Source organism: Malaya genurostris, chromosome 2 (assembly GCF_030247185.1).
Source record: "Malaya genurostris strain Urasoe2022 chromosome 2, Malgen_1.1, whole genome shotgun sequence".
NCBI lineage: Eukaryota > Metazoa > Arthropoda > Insecta > Diptera > Culicidae > Malaya > Malaya genurostris.
In genome coordinates, this window is record NC_080571.1 from 176669873 (window position 1) to 176685267 (window position 15395).

Below are 15395 nucleotides of genomic sequence, written 5' to 3' on the forward strand. Positions count from 1 at the left end.
CTGTTCTTATACAAATAGGCAACGCAAATGTCAAGCACTAGTTTGGAAAAATGATGCTGACTGTGTGACATAAACTCTGAAGCATGCTTTTGTGACCTACTCGAATCAATCTGAATCAATTGGTGTCAAAATTAGTATCCAAAATTATTTAATAAAAGTATGAAACATATTTTCATGAGACTGTTATGAAAGAAGAGAAAGGCATTATCGCACCACTAGGTGGATTAAGAAGGGTTTTTAGATTAGCATCACTGTTCTCATACAAATAGGCAACGCAAATGTCAAGCACTAGTTTGGGAAAAATGATGCTGACTGTGTGACATAAACACTGAAGCATGCTTTTGTGAACTACTCGAATCAATCTGAATCAATTGGCGTCTAAAATTATTTAATAAATGTATGAAACATATTTTCATGAGACTGTTATGAAAGAAGAGAAAGGCATTATCACACCACTAGGTGGATTAAGAAGGGTTTTGGCCATCATCCCGCTTCTTACAGCAATCGTTTTTTTTTTCGAAACTCGAAAGTCGGTTTTAAACAGTGATTACAGTCAATGTTAAAATTAAAGGAAATGGTACTAGATGGCCAGAAAATGCCATGAAGATTAGTATTGAGCAAAATAATCATAGTTTTAGCAAGATTCTACGAATGAAAAAGATGTCCTGCCGCTGGATGTCGCACTTGCATACTCAGGATTAAAACAATAACACGAGCACACTTCGGAAGCATATTCACCTATGCTGATGGTGTCAGTTAGTTAATACTGATGAAGTCTAGATAAATTATTATACACAAGAGAACAGAATGATTAACCGACAATAGACTGAAATCAGCAAGAGTGCTCCGAAGCGAACTAGGTAAGCTAAATTGGTCGGTTCTTTGGGTTTGTCTCGATATACTTTTCGTGGACTACCTCGAACAAAGAAAAACACCTTCGGTTTTGCAAGATACACAAGAGCAAAGTGTGACTCTCATTTTGGAGTTCTGACCGCTTCTTCCGGACCTGTTCCGAAACCGGATGCCGGATTCGGTTAAAATAGCATAAAAGTCAATGAATCCGTAAGTCCTTTCATTAGAGTCCATTTCTACATTTTTCCAAATCGTCCTAGTCATCTCTGAGAAATTTATTTGAGTTCCATTTTGGAGTTTTTGATCGCTACAAAGAAGATTTTTCTGTTGTTGCATCGTCACTACAATGACGAATTTAAATTTTTAAATGCAACGTAGATATTTTAAATATTTTCAGGCAGGGTTAAAGAAGTCTGTAATCTCGAAAAAAGTCAGCGGACTCCAAGTTTTCTTCAAAGAATGATGTAAGGAATTGGTATAGTGAACAAAAAAAAAAAAGACCGCGGCAATTTCAAAAGTCTGCGGTAGGGTTCAAATTTTTACAAACGTCTACAAAAAACGTGATTTTCAAAAGCTAACAAAAAAGTCTGCAAGAGAAACATGTCTGCAGCTTGTTTTATAAATCTGCTGATTTACAAACAAATCTGCAGGTCTGGCATCTCTGATCCAGATACGTAAGATGACTCGATGAAATTAAATAGAATCATGTGGGATTGTAAGGCACTTCATTTGAATATAAATTTATTAAAATCTGCTCGACCATCTGTGCGAAAAATAATCAACAAATTTTGCAAACTAGAAGAGCTTGAATAGTTTCAAAATATTTGCTCCTTTCTACATCGTGAACACATAAGAACATCCTTTTTACATAAGAACACACCCTTAAAATTGAAGGTCTTTACACTCATTACTCAGTTTTTCCGGAACCAGAAGTCGAAGCCGAACTATGGGACTATTTGATAAAAGAAATGTAAAAAAAACGATTCCTTTCCTTTGACACATATAACTTCTTGCTTCAATCCCTCATTGTCCGATTTAAAATATGTGAGTACATATTTACTTAGATTTATAATTACTTGCACTCAGAAAATATCTTCTTTGTGGGCCCCTCCCGAAATGAAATCCTGAGTACGGGCCTGATGTTAGGTGTTGGTTCCTAATCAAGATCAATCTAAGCAGGCTCTCGTGCAATTCCGGATTCAAAAGTGTGACGATTTCTTGAACTGTTTGATTGTAGATCATTAGAAATTTTAGTTGCCTTGTTCCACACCAATGGCTCAAACAACGCAATGGGGCTGATCCTTGTAGTTTTTTACTAATATAATTAGTAGGTTATAATTACTAATATAACCTCCACGACCTGGTCAGACATACTTAATATATAACAATTTTTGAGATTCTGCATGTTTTTCAACAGTTCCAAAGAAACAGTTGGCAGCTCCTCACACTCGAAGAACACTCTTATTGGAATAGGAGCGCCGATGTTTTTATTACCCACATACAATCGGGATGATGAAACAACGGAATCACGGGACAAATTAACACCAAGCCATTTGAATGTTTTAAACACAAGCTCCCCCACATTTTCATTCTGGAGTGAGGGCAAGCCAAATATCATCGCGTTATTTGCTACTGTTTTTGCCTTTTGTCGTGAATACGACTTACTTTACTATGGGGTGCCTTTTCAAAATTTACCCTCTGAGAGAAAGATAAGTTTTTGATCGTGAATATCTATTGTTGTATCTAACGAATCAACATAATTTTTGCTACATGCCATCGGAAATATGATCACAATTTCATGATAAAATTTTCAGTTTTGTGACATAATCTCAAATAATTCAAAATTAAACTTTTCTGGAATGTTTGGTATAAACGAGTATCAAAGGGGATAATAAATAAGGCGCGTTTGCCTTGCTCGTATTTTTAAAGCTCATAGCTCAGTGATCTGTGAAAGGATTAATATAATCTAACTACCAATAGAATCGAAATTTTTCAACTTAAACGTGTATAGCAACAGCATTGAAGTATTTCAATAGTACACTATTGAAAAACCTGTCTCATTTGACCCATGTCAACACCAACCAATCAGAACGCGTTCTGAGGAAGAGAACAAAATATCTGCTGCTGTACAACAAATCGTTCGAGGAAAATAATCCGAACAGTGTTTAATATCGTAGTGAGTTCCACAATTTGGTCCTTCTGAAAGGCAGGAATGAATCCCGTACAACACCCTGATAGTTTCTTTCAATGAAATGCAAATCCGAAATGGAATAATTGACATTAAAATTCTGTATGCGGCTATTTTTATAACCGTTAGGCCCGCCCATTGTAAAAAGCTACAAACGAAATCACATAAATAGAAATCTCTTAACAAAAATTGAATCAGTTTGGATTCTATCGCCACTGCGAGCAGATGTGTTTTGTGTCGTCTGCACAGCTAGTTTCGCTTTTGACAAGAGCGATTACGTCACAGCTGCCAGTCATTAGCATTGGTGAAAAGACAACGGTGGAGTGCATTACACAAAATCAGCCGTTCTAATGGCTCTTTAGTTTTCTAAAGAACTATTAGGATTTGTTGTTCGTAAATCGAAGGTAAATATCCTCAGTTTATTGCAAATCAAGAACAGTTTGTTTAGATTTGTGCACTTTTTGCTGTGTGAAATTCACAGTAATCGAGATCAAGTGAAGCCTTCTTTGTTTTTGCGAAAAATGTGAAAAAGTGGAATGCTTGCATAATTCATACAATTGATATTCGGAAGTGTTAAGAAACATGTCAGTTGTTTTCGTATTCACGACATCCGGTTATATCTCTGACATTACCCACCCGCCTTTTTTATAGATATAAAAAATAGGTATAGAATTCGTTCCAACTTTAGAAAAATTTTCCGAGGCCCGGAGGGCCGATTGTCATATACCAATCGGTTTAGCTCGACGAACTGAGCAAATATCCGTGTGTGTGTATGTGTATGTGTGAGTTTCTGTATATGTGTTGTCTGCAATGATGTCGAAATCTCAGAGATGGCTTAATCGATTTTGATCAAACTTGTCGCAAATGAAAGGTCTCCCCGTCACCCAGAACGCTATTGAATTGTTTTGAGATCGGATGTTTAATTTTTCGGTTATAGAAAGTTTTATGTCAAAATTTTCAGGTTTTTGACAGTATCTGTCACACTTGACTTTGAAAACAGAACATGTTTCCAGACTTAGATTCCGCACGATAATAGCTATCCAACAAGTCATAGATTGTTAAAATCCGTCCATTTTTAATGGAAATATAGATGTATTTGTGTAAGTGACTTTCTCTCCTATTCCATCTGTAGGAGTTTTGAGCGCTGTGTGACAAAGCAATGCTTGGGAGCAACGTGAAACACGATTATTTATACTGTTGCATACAATTGTTTCTAAGTACCAAAGAGACAGTTTTCAGCATCCTTTTTCATGATATTTTGCATCGGACCGATATTAGCATGGTTCGTTTTTGGCAATATAATCGTTCGAATATGACATATGTAAACCAGATTATGGCAGCAATTTCGAGTTGAAAGCAATTCCATAATTATACTGATTTAAACTACTTGCAGCAATAAATACTGGAAGAACATAACACCTATATACCATTCGAAATATTTCGTCGAGATCAGCAAGTGCGTGTGTGACAAATAATTTCACTAAATTTTCTCGGAGATAACTCAACCGATTTTTACAAACTCAGATTCATATGAAAAGTTGTATGCTTCCAAACAAGGTTCCTGAATTATGTTTGGTTCCGACTTCTGGTTGCGGAAATACAGTATGATATGTGAAACGAAATTAAAGTTGTGTAACTCATTTTTCTCGTAGATGGCTGAACCGATATAAGATTCAAATGAAATCTAAGAATCATCTGAGTCGATAACCATTTCAGTTTTAGTGGTATTCAGTTTTCGATTCGGATTTAATTCGCACTACGATTTCTCAAAGATGTCTACATTGATTTTTAAACATTTTGAAACAAATGTATACTATTCAGATACTCAGGTGAAATTATTTGATTTTGGCTAAACCGATTTTCGAATTCCTGTTCCAGTTTCTCAAAGCTCAATTCAATTCGTTTCCTCCCATTTCTTAGAATACCCTCAGTCAGGAACTAACTACGGTTATTACGAACCTTTGATTAATATGTGCGGCCTATTTAACAATTGCTCCAATGTATTTGACATTCATCATTCTCGTAATGATCTAAAAATGCTGTTTCTCAGTTATCTGTCTCGGTAATTTCTAGTTACTAGAATAGTATATTTAGTATTAGTTTTCTCTCATCATTGTATAATTTCTAAGTTTTAGTTTTAATATATTGTGTATTATGTATCATTTGGATCATTATAATCTGTTGATGCAAAAGATGAGGAGGTTTTATGCCTGTTGGAGAGAAAGTTAGAGCTAAACTAGCTCCACTGGACTTTTCCTTGCTCCACAATAAACAATAAACGAAAAACATTTAATTTTATCCTATTATGACTTCCGGTTCTGGAATTACAGGATGATGAATTTTTAAAATTCAAACCGATATAGTAGATGTCAATCCCGAAAAGCTTCAAAGTTGGAATCAAAACTGTTGCAATTTATTCGTCATATGGCTATACGAATCGGTTTGGATTATGCTGGTTCCTGAATACCGGCTCTGGAAGTACCTTAATTTACCGTAAACTCTAAAATGGAACTTACTTCGACATATCGTGGAATGTTCAATCGATTGTCACAGTTTTAGATTCAAATTTGATCCGATTTGCAGTTTCGACATTACAGAGTAAAAAGTGATTGAAATCTCAAATTGTCGCTTAATACGACGGTCATTAATATAATGTCATGAAAACTTAAACGCCGAAGAATATTCATGCAAAAAACACATACGAATTGATAAAAAAAAAGTATCATCTCACTGCTAGGTGGATTGAGCACGTTTTTTATTTTCCTTTGCATAATTATTTTCAATTTTATTAACAGTAGTAGTCAGTGAAGATAGTGAATGCTTCAATGTATCGATTTCTAGTTGCAGACGCTCATTCTCAGATTTCAAGTCCTTGAAATCCGAAGTTATTTTATCGAACTTCTCAGACAAGAAATTCTGCGAAGACTCCACAGACCTAGTAATGACCCTAACTTCATTCAGAACTTGTTGCATCTGCTCAGCGGCAGAGACAGTAGCATTAAGTTTATTGCTCATTAATGAGATAAACGACTTTTCATTTTTATGCATATCAGTGACACGTTTGTAAACGTCAGTACACTTGACTGAACAAAAATAGGGGTTTTGTTTGGCTCTCCGAGCCGCTACACCCACTATACCTCGACATTTAAGATGAACAGACGTAAAACAGTACAAACATGTCGAAAGATCATTCTTGTCGCTCTCAGGCTGATGACAAATTCCACAGGACATTTCATCAGCCATACCTTCCTGATCCATTACAACAATTAGTAATCTGGAAATCAGTCTTTATCAAGACTTTTCAAACTAGGAGTCTAATCGAAGACTAATTTAGCCTAGTTAATTTAATTTAAAATTTCATTCATTTCAAAAATGCCTACGTCCAACCGGAAATGCAACAAGCCTAAGGCAAAAAATAATTCAATACGGAATAAATCACAATCCGTTATTCAACATTTTTCTAATAACATTCACGATCTTGAAGAATCTGAATGTAAAAATAAAATACAACGGACGGATTTCCCTTCCGTTGATCCTATGCCGTCTAACAATATTTACGAGATTCTTCCTGAATCCGATTGTTGCGACATAGAAGAAAATTCTTCAAAAATTCCCAAAATGGACGCTTGTCGTTCTGGGAAGAAACAACTATCTATGCCACCAGTGACGGTGATGATTTCCGACTTCAAAGCATTCTGGATTGAGCTTTCTACTTTTCTCCCGGAAGTAAAAGTCTCATTGCAAATCGGACGAAGAGGAGAATGTCGAGTCTTGGTTGATGGATTGGAAGATTACGAACGTATTATTCGATATTTGTCCGAGAAACATCATAAATTTTATTCATATAATATAAAATCATACAGACCCTTCAAGGCTGTCTTGAAAGGCTTATAAAATGATCAAAGTACTGATGAAATTAAAAATGAATTAAAAGAATTGCTTGGTATTGCCCCTTTCCAAGTAACACTTATGAAAACAGAGCGAATGGTACTTCTAAACCACGCTCTGGAATTTCCCATGAACTTTACCTAATACACTTCAATCGAAGTGATGTAAACAATTTGAAAACTTTAGAAAAAGTACGTTTCATTTCCCACATTAAAATTCATTGGGAACATTATAAACGGCATAATCGTATTGCAAACTTAACGCAATGTCGTCGTTGCCAAGGCTTCGACCATGGAACCAAAAATTGTCATATTATTGACGGTGTTTGAATTGTGGTAAATCGCATTCGAAAGACGTTTGTCCAATGAATGAAACCACTGATAAATTTTCATGTTCAAATTGGTAATCATAAATCCAACTATTTCGAAATGTCCTGTCAGGGAAAAAAATTTAAACGCTCGTTCGCTTAGACAACAAGTCAAATCAACGACCTTAAGTTTACAGAACACACCCAAAAAACAAAAAACCGTTACAAATGCCACGCCTAATTTTTCTAAGGAACTTATTTCTTCGAATTTAAAACAAAAAAACAGGTACACCTTCCAATTCGTCTTCTAACGAAAACAATTTATTGCAGGTAGATTGACCTGCTCATCATCTTCTTCTAATGTCACTTATGCTAGTGTAACAGGTAGAAATCTACCACTTAATTCTTCTAATGTAAATAATCAATACACAGGACCGCCTTGCAGTTCATCTTCTAACGAAAACAATTTATTAATAGGTAGATCGGCCATATCGTCTTCTTCTAATGGCAGTTCTAATGGCAGTCTACCAACAAATATTTCTTCAATGCCATTCGTTTCTTTAAATGAAGTTGATTTAGGCAATATAACTGAAAATAAAATGATCTACCTACAAGATCAACTTTTTCAAATGATCATCCGAATGAATTCGTCTTCATCACTTTTTGAAGCATTTCAAATCGGATGGCAATTTGTAAATAATATTATAATGAATTTAAAATTTAACAGTAATGTTAAATAATTATTTGAATATTTTAAATTGGAATTATGTGGTTCATCGATTTGACAGGTTTACTGGAATGGGTGGTGGAGTTGCCATTTTTGTCCACCGGTAAATTAAACATCGAATTTTACCTTCTTTGAATACTAAAGTTATGGAAATTGAAACCATTCATGTAATTTATTTCATCGCTGGAGCATATTTGCCATTCTAATGCACCGGCGGTCAATTAAATTTCTTTAAAGGCGATATGCAAAAACTCACAAGATATCGACCGAAATTTTTCGTAATAGGGGACTTAAATGCCAAGCATGTCCAGTGGAATTGTAGGCAAAATAACAGTAAGTGTAAAATACTTCATAATCAACTCTCAGCTGGTTTCAGAATCAGGAATCAGAACTGAATGGCTCAAGTGGCACGTTCCCCTAGTTTATTGAAGAGTTGTGCCTTGCCGTGACTTCTCATCATTTTCCTGATGGGAAGGGAAGGATAAAAAGAACATGGATGGGAATTGCGAAGTGGGTGAGGTGGGAAAAACAGCACAAAACATATAGAAGCAATTCGATTTGCATCCCCGAAAGGATGCTAAAACGTCTGCATGTGCCAAAATGCACCTTTAATAATAGCTCCACCCCCCGAGAGGATTAGGAGATTTTACTGACTGGTACACTCTGCATTTCAAAAGAAGCGCTGAATGCTTTGTACGTGCCTAAAGCACAAAAGAAAATTTCCAATCCCCAAGAGAAAAGAATTATTGTTTTTTGGGAGGTAACTTATGTTTTATTACATGAACAGTGACCTCATGGAATCCATAGTTCATCCGGAAGCCCTGTGATTTAAGAAGACCAAAGGACTCGTCGTCAATGCTGCTTTTTGGGAGGTAACTTATATTTTATTACATGAACAGTGACCTTATGGAATCCATAGTTCATCCGAAAGCCCTGTGATTTAAGAAGACCAAAGGACTCGTCATCAATGCTGCAGATAATCAATTGACTACCTGCATCACTGGAGCCGATCCTCAAGATTCTCCATCGAAGCACAGGGATCACTGAATTATGGAAAGCTAACCTTTCAAGAACATTCGGAACCCTCAAGCAGTGTTGGTGATTGCTGAAAATTTTACACAAGCTGCTCGATTTTTATCTATATTGTATACAACACTTTCAATCCGGTAGAAGATGCTACAAGAATTCGAGTTCTCAATGCATGAACCTCGAGAGAATTTTTCTACATTTCTTCGCTCCACTTCATACTCTGAGTATTTCATGGCCCTTGAAGAAAATTGCAGTCTGATAATGATCGCCGCTGTGTGGAATTTACCAAGAGAGAATCGCAAGTTGACAATTATCGCAGAAAATCAAATCGATGATTCGACTTGATGATTCTCATACTAGGTTGCAATATTTAAAAACCCTTGTGTGGAGCATTCACATACATTTTCATAGACACAAATTATACAAAGGTTATATGCACATAGTTGGAATAAGCGGCAATAGTAAAATGATTCTATCGCAATTATCCACTGCCCATACAAAATCGGATCGCGAAACGAGAATAAGAAACCGTTTGTTGCTTCAGAGAGAATCCCCACAGCAGCGTGCTAGCCGTTGATTCTCAGACGGTTCACCGAGAGAAATTCGCTCTCGCACTAGTGTCTATTCTATGTTTAATGTACCATGCCGGTTTTTTTGTTGTTGCGATGATTTCCGATTCTTTTTGATGGCACTGATTTAATCGTGGAAGAGTTGCGACTGAACATTCTTTGATACGATAAAAGCCATCCTTGCCCTCAAGCATTCCTTGTTATTCCAAGGAACACTGAAGGATATCCTATTCTGATGAAGGCTGTATGGTTCTATAATGAACCTATTTACCAGCGCCTTCTGGTTTATCATCTGCAACCGCTGTATGAGCCAGGCGCGGCTGTCCTCATTATCGGGGGAGAACCAGACTGCTCCGTATCGCAATCCACATCTATTGAAGCTAGGAATGAATGAAGAGAGTGGCGTTGAATACAAAAGACCGTTGAGGTCTCTAAACAGATCGTCTCTCAAGTTCGGGGTGAACATACCGTCCACTATACGAACTTGAAGACGATTTTCAATCAAGCACTCGGACGCCTTCTTAGAAGTGCTGGCAAAATCAGTTCTCTGTTGATTTGGCCACTTCTTTGAAATTTTCCTCAAACTTTCCGGAGCTTCACGCATTACAGCAATGGCGTCTGTTTCGTTTGACGATGGCGAACCTTCAACAACCAGATTTTCAGCAGCAGAACCTACGTTAACATCATCCATCTCACCAGACTGGGTCTCGTTCGACGATGATGCCACAGTTTCAGTAACCTGCATTTGATATCCGGATTCTGGAATGAAATTTTCAGCCATCTTGTCGAAAACCTAGTGAAAAGGAAACTCACGAGCAAACGAACTGTATTCGTCGGATTTCAAAAGTGGAAAGAAAGAATAAGTCCAGCGTAAAACTTCACAAGTTGTAGCGAAAGCTACTACCACTATCAAAATCTGTAATTAGATAGATAGTGGTTTGTAATGTTCACAAAACCCACGCTTTATACCGTTTGAAAAGTATAGTATATGAAAGTACTATAAAATTGTTGCGTGAAACAATGCCACAACACTGTGCAGCTGGAAACTCACACCATCGAATAGAAGTAATATGAGTAGATTTTACTTACCTTACTACTTCTACTTATAAGTAGCTTACACATATGCGTATGATCACTGATAGATTGCGAGAGTGAGAAAAGATAAACCCCTCTCCATACCTGAGTAAACGCAACCAAGGCTTCTTTTTACAGATGTAACACGTTTATCCGCTGATAATTTGTGATTGCTAAAACTATCACAAACTGGGAAGCCACCGTGTGTAGGTTAGCCAACACATATCATCTGTTTTAACTACAACATTGTACACATAGTAAACACTATTAGGGAACAGAAGAGAGCATATACTATTTCACTATATGTGTATTAACACGTGTATAGATTTACGGATACAAATACACAGACCTTTGCTATAAAAAATGGCTATACCCGTGAATTCTGCGAAAAAATCCACGACGATTTGCGCAAGTTGATCACGTTAACTATATCACCCGCACTTTAAAGAGACACTATGGGCTCTTGAAAACAGAGAAGCATACAGTCAAAGCAAACACTCATGACGCTTCAACTGAAACCACCGCCTTCGGTCGGAGGACGCTGTGTAACACGTCCACTACCCACTAGACTCACTGACAACTTTCCAATTTAGAAATTTTTCGTAATAGGGGACTTAAATGCTGAGCATGTCCAGTTCTTCATCCCAGTAATCGGACTTGTTTCTCTTCCGTGAAAAACCCGTCTACAATTGATCTGGTTCTAACAGATCAAAGTCACATTTGTAGTGAACCGATTACACATGCTGCCTTTGACTCAGATCATCTTCCTGTAACAATCAGACTTTCCAACGAAGCTTTGAATAATCCAATTATTTCTAGGTTGGCAAACGACTGTATAATGCGCAATTCAGGCCCCAATGTGGTTCTTAGTCTCTTGTCCAGTAACTCCTATCCCTACCTCCCCGCGGTGCCGGCTGGGGTACGAGCAACCATAGGAAAGATCGGGTAACCAACCCCGGTGGGACCTTGGTCGTATGCTGATAGGGAAGGGGGGCTTGCCTTCTCTTTACAGAGAGCGAGCCTACCCGAGCGTCTGTTCCCCATGTTGGGGTGGCTCGAAACAGCGTCTTTTCTCCATGTTAGGAGCGGCTGATTACCGTCCTTGTGTCAGTGTGGGACCCTAAACAGTACTGACACGATTGCCCTCCGGCGAGACAGGAGAATGGTGCAGGCCTAACAAGCCGCCCGGAAAACATATGTTACGAACGATCAAGAAGGAAATACGACTCGGAATAATCGGCAAAGAAATACGCAACGAACAAAGGACTACGATTGGAAGCTTGGCACATGGAACTGCAAATCGTTTGGCTTCCCAGGATACGACCGATTGCTGCATGATGGACTTCAAATCCGCGGCTTCGATGTCGTAGCACTGCAGGAACTTTGTTGGACGGGACAGAAGGTGTGGAAAAGTACGGGTACGAGGTTATCGAATCGAGGAAATGATTGGTTTGACGGCGAATGCCAGCAGTTGGACGAAGAGAAGAATGCAGCAAGGGCGAGGATGCTGCAACACCGCACGAGGGCGAACGAGGAACGATACAGACAGGCACGGAACAGACAGAACACTGTTTTCCGGAGGAAAAAGCGCCACCAGGAAGACCAAGATCGCGAAGCAATGGAACAGCTGTACCGCGCAAATGACACACGGAAGTTCTATGAAAAGGTGAACCGCTCACGTAAAGGCTACTCGCCACAGGCCGAAATGTGCAGAGATATCAGCGATAACCTTCTCACTAACGAACGTGAGGTGATCGACAGGTGGAAGCAGTACTATGACGAGCATCTGAATGGCGAAGCACAAGATACAGCGAACGGTACAGGAATCGATCTGGGTGCACGCTCAGCCGACGACAGATTCCCAGCCCATGATCTGTCGGAGATAATTGAGGAGATCGGCAAGCTGAGGAACAACAAAGCCGCGGGTAATAACCAGGCCAGGCGAGCTGCTCAAACATGGAGGAGAGGCACTGGCTAGAGCGCTGCACTGGATGATTTCTAGGATTTGGGAGGAGGAGATTCTACCGCAAGAATGGATGGATGGAGTGGTATGTCCCGTCTACAAAAAGGGCGACAAGCTAGACTGTTGCAATTACCGCGCAATCACATTGCTTAACGCCGCCTACAAGGTACTCTCCCGAATTCTTTGCCGTGGTCTATCACCAATAGCTAAGGAATTCGTAGGGCCGTACCAAGCGGGATTTACTGGAGCCCGCGCCACTACGGATCACATATTCGCGATAAGACAAGTACTCCAGAAGTGTCGTGAATACAACGTACCCACGCATCACCTATTCATTGACTTCAAAGTGGCATACGACACAATCGATCGAGAACAGCTATGGCAGATAATGCAAGAATACGGTTTCCCGGATAAACTGACGCGATTGGCCAAAGCAACGATGGATAGAGTGATGTGCTACGTCCGAGTATCTGGGACGCTCTCAAGTCCCTTCGAATCTCGGAAAGGGCTACGTCAAGGTGATGGACTTTGTTGTATCTTGTTCAATATTGCCCTGGAAGGTGTGATTCGAAGGGCGAGGATCGACACGAGTGCACGATCTTCCGAAAGTCCGTACAACTTTTTGGCTTCGCTGACGATATTGATATTGTGACACGTAACCTTGAGAAGATGACGGAAACCTACATCGGACTGAAAGCTGAAGCTAGGCGTATCGGACTGGCCATAAATTCGTCGAAAACAAAATACATGAGAGGAAGAGGCTCTAGAGAAGAAACACTACGCCTCCCACCACGAATATTGATAGACGGTGACGATATCGAGGTGGTCGACGAGTTCGTGTATTTGGGCTCACTGGTGATAATGATGACACCAGCAGAGAAATTCGTAGACGTATTTTGGCAGGGAATCGTTCGTACTTTGGACTCAGAAAAACCCTTCGATCGAGAAAAGTACGCCACCTCACGAAATTGACCATTTACAAAACGCTAATTAGACCGGTTGTTCTCTATGACCTGGACTATGCTGGCAGAGGACCAACGCGCCCTCAGTGTTTTCGAAAGAAAGGTACAGAGGACCATCTATGGCGGAGTGCAGATGGAAGACGGAACGTGGAGACGGCGTATGAATCACGAATTGCAACAGCTGCTAGGAGAACCACCTTTCGTATGGGCAGCTAAAATCGAACGTCTACGATGGGCTGGGCATGTCATAAGGATGTCGGACGACAGCCCAGTAAAAATGGTTATTGAATCTAATCCGACTGGTACAAAAAGAAGAGGAGCGCAGCGAGCAAGGTGGATCGATCAAGTGGAGGGTGATCTCAGAAATATCCGTGCCATGAGTGGCTGGCGACGAGCAGCCATGGACCGAGTTATGTGGAGACGTATGCCTGATACAGCAAAGGACACCCCAGGCCTATAACTGTTAGGTAAGGTATGTAATTAGTTCTATATTCAACTATCATAGAGCTAATTGGTTGGATTACAGATCTCACATTGAAAATCATGTGGATCATGAAACTATTCTAGAAAATTCTGCGGACATCGACACAGCAATTGATAATTTGAATCATTACATTATCGAAGCTAGAAATCTTTCAGTTGCCAAAGCTCCAACTAAATTAAATTCTCCTATCATCGATGACAATCTTTAACTGCTCATTCGGTTGAAGAATGTTCGTCGGAGACAAAATCAACGTTCTCGCGTACCTGTTATGAAAAACATAGTTAAGGATTTACAAAAAGATATTAAACATAGATTTACTCTTTTGCGAAATGAAAATTTCGCTAAAGAAGTTGAACAAATTAAACCATATTCCAATCCTTTCTGGAAACTTTCTAATGTTCTTAAGAAACCTCAGAAACCAATTCCGGCTCTCAAGGAAGGAAATCAAATACTACTTACAAATGGCGAAAAAGCTCGAAAACGTGCTCTGCAGTTCGAGAGTGTCCACAATTTTAATTTGAACGTTGTGAGTCCTATTGAAAATGAAGTCTCACTGAAATGTTATCACAAGATGACATTATTGTGTATTATTATATCTAAGAGTGATATGCAGTCACCTACAAATAAATTTAAATATTTTCAGTGATTATCTGTCAAAATGGAAAATTAAACCAAATGCAGCAAAAACGCTATTAATTATATTTCCTCATAAGCCAAGAGCTTCTTTTCTTAAACCAAACAATTATCACATTCTTAAATTGAATGACTTGAAATTGACATGGTCTGATCAAGCTAAATACTTAGGTTTAACGTATGACAAAAAACCCACTTTCATGGGTCACATTAAAGGAATTCATGCAAAGTGTAATAAATGTATTAAATGTTTATATCCTCTTACAAACAGAAATTCTAAGCTCTGTCTAAAAAACAAATTGTTAATTTATAAACAAATTTTCAGACCAGCCATGCTTTATGCAGTACCAATTTGGTCAAGTTGTTGTTCCACCAGGAAGAAAACGCTTCAAAGGATTCAGAATTAAATTTTGAAAATGATTTTGAAGTGTGCTCCCTGGTTCAGTACAAATGAGTTACACAGACTCACAAATATAGGACCATTGAATTTAATGTCACATAATATTATAAGCAAATTCCGACAAAAATCGATGCAATCTTCAATCGAATCGATTCGCTCTCTGTATTATTTAGTGATATAAGTCTGTATTATTTAGTGATATGCGTTAGTATATAAGTACCTTTTCCCCTTTGCACAATACAAGTAGGTTTAGAATTTTCCCTATATATATAAAAAAAACTCTAAATTCACGCAGCAGACTCATAACGATTGTTGACGG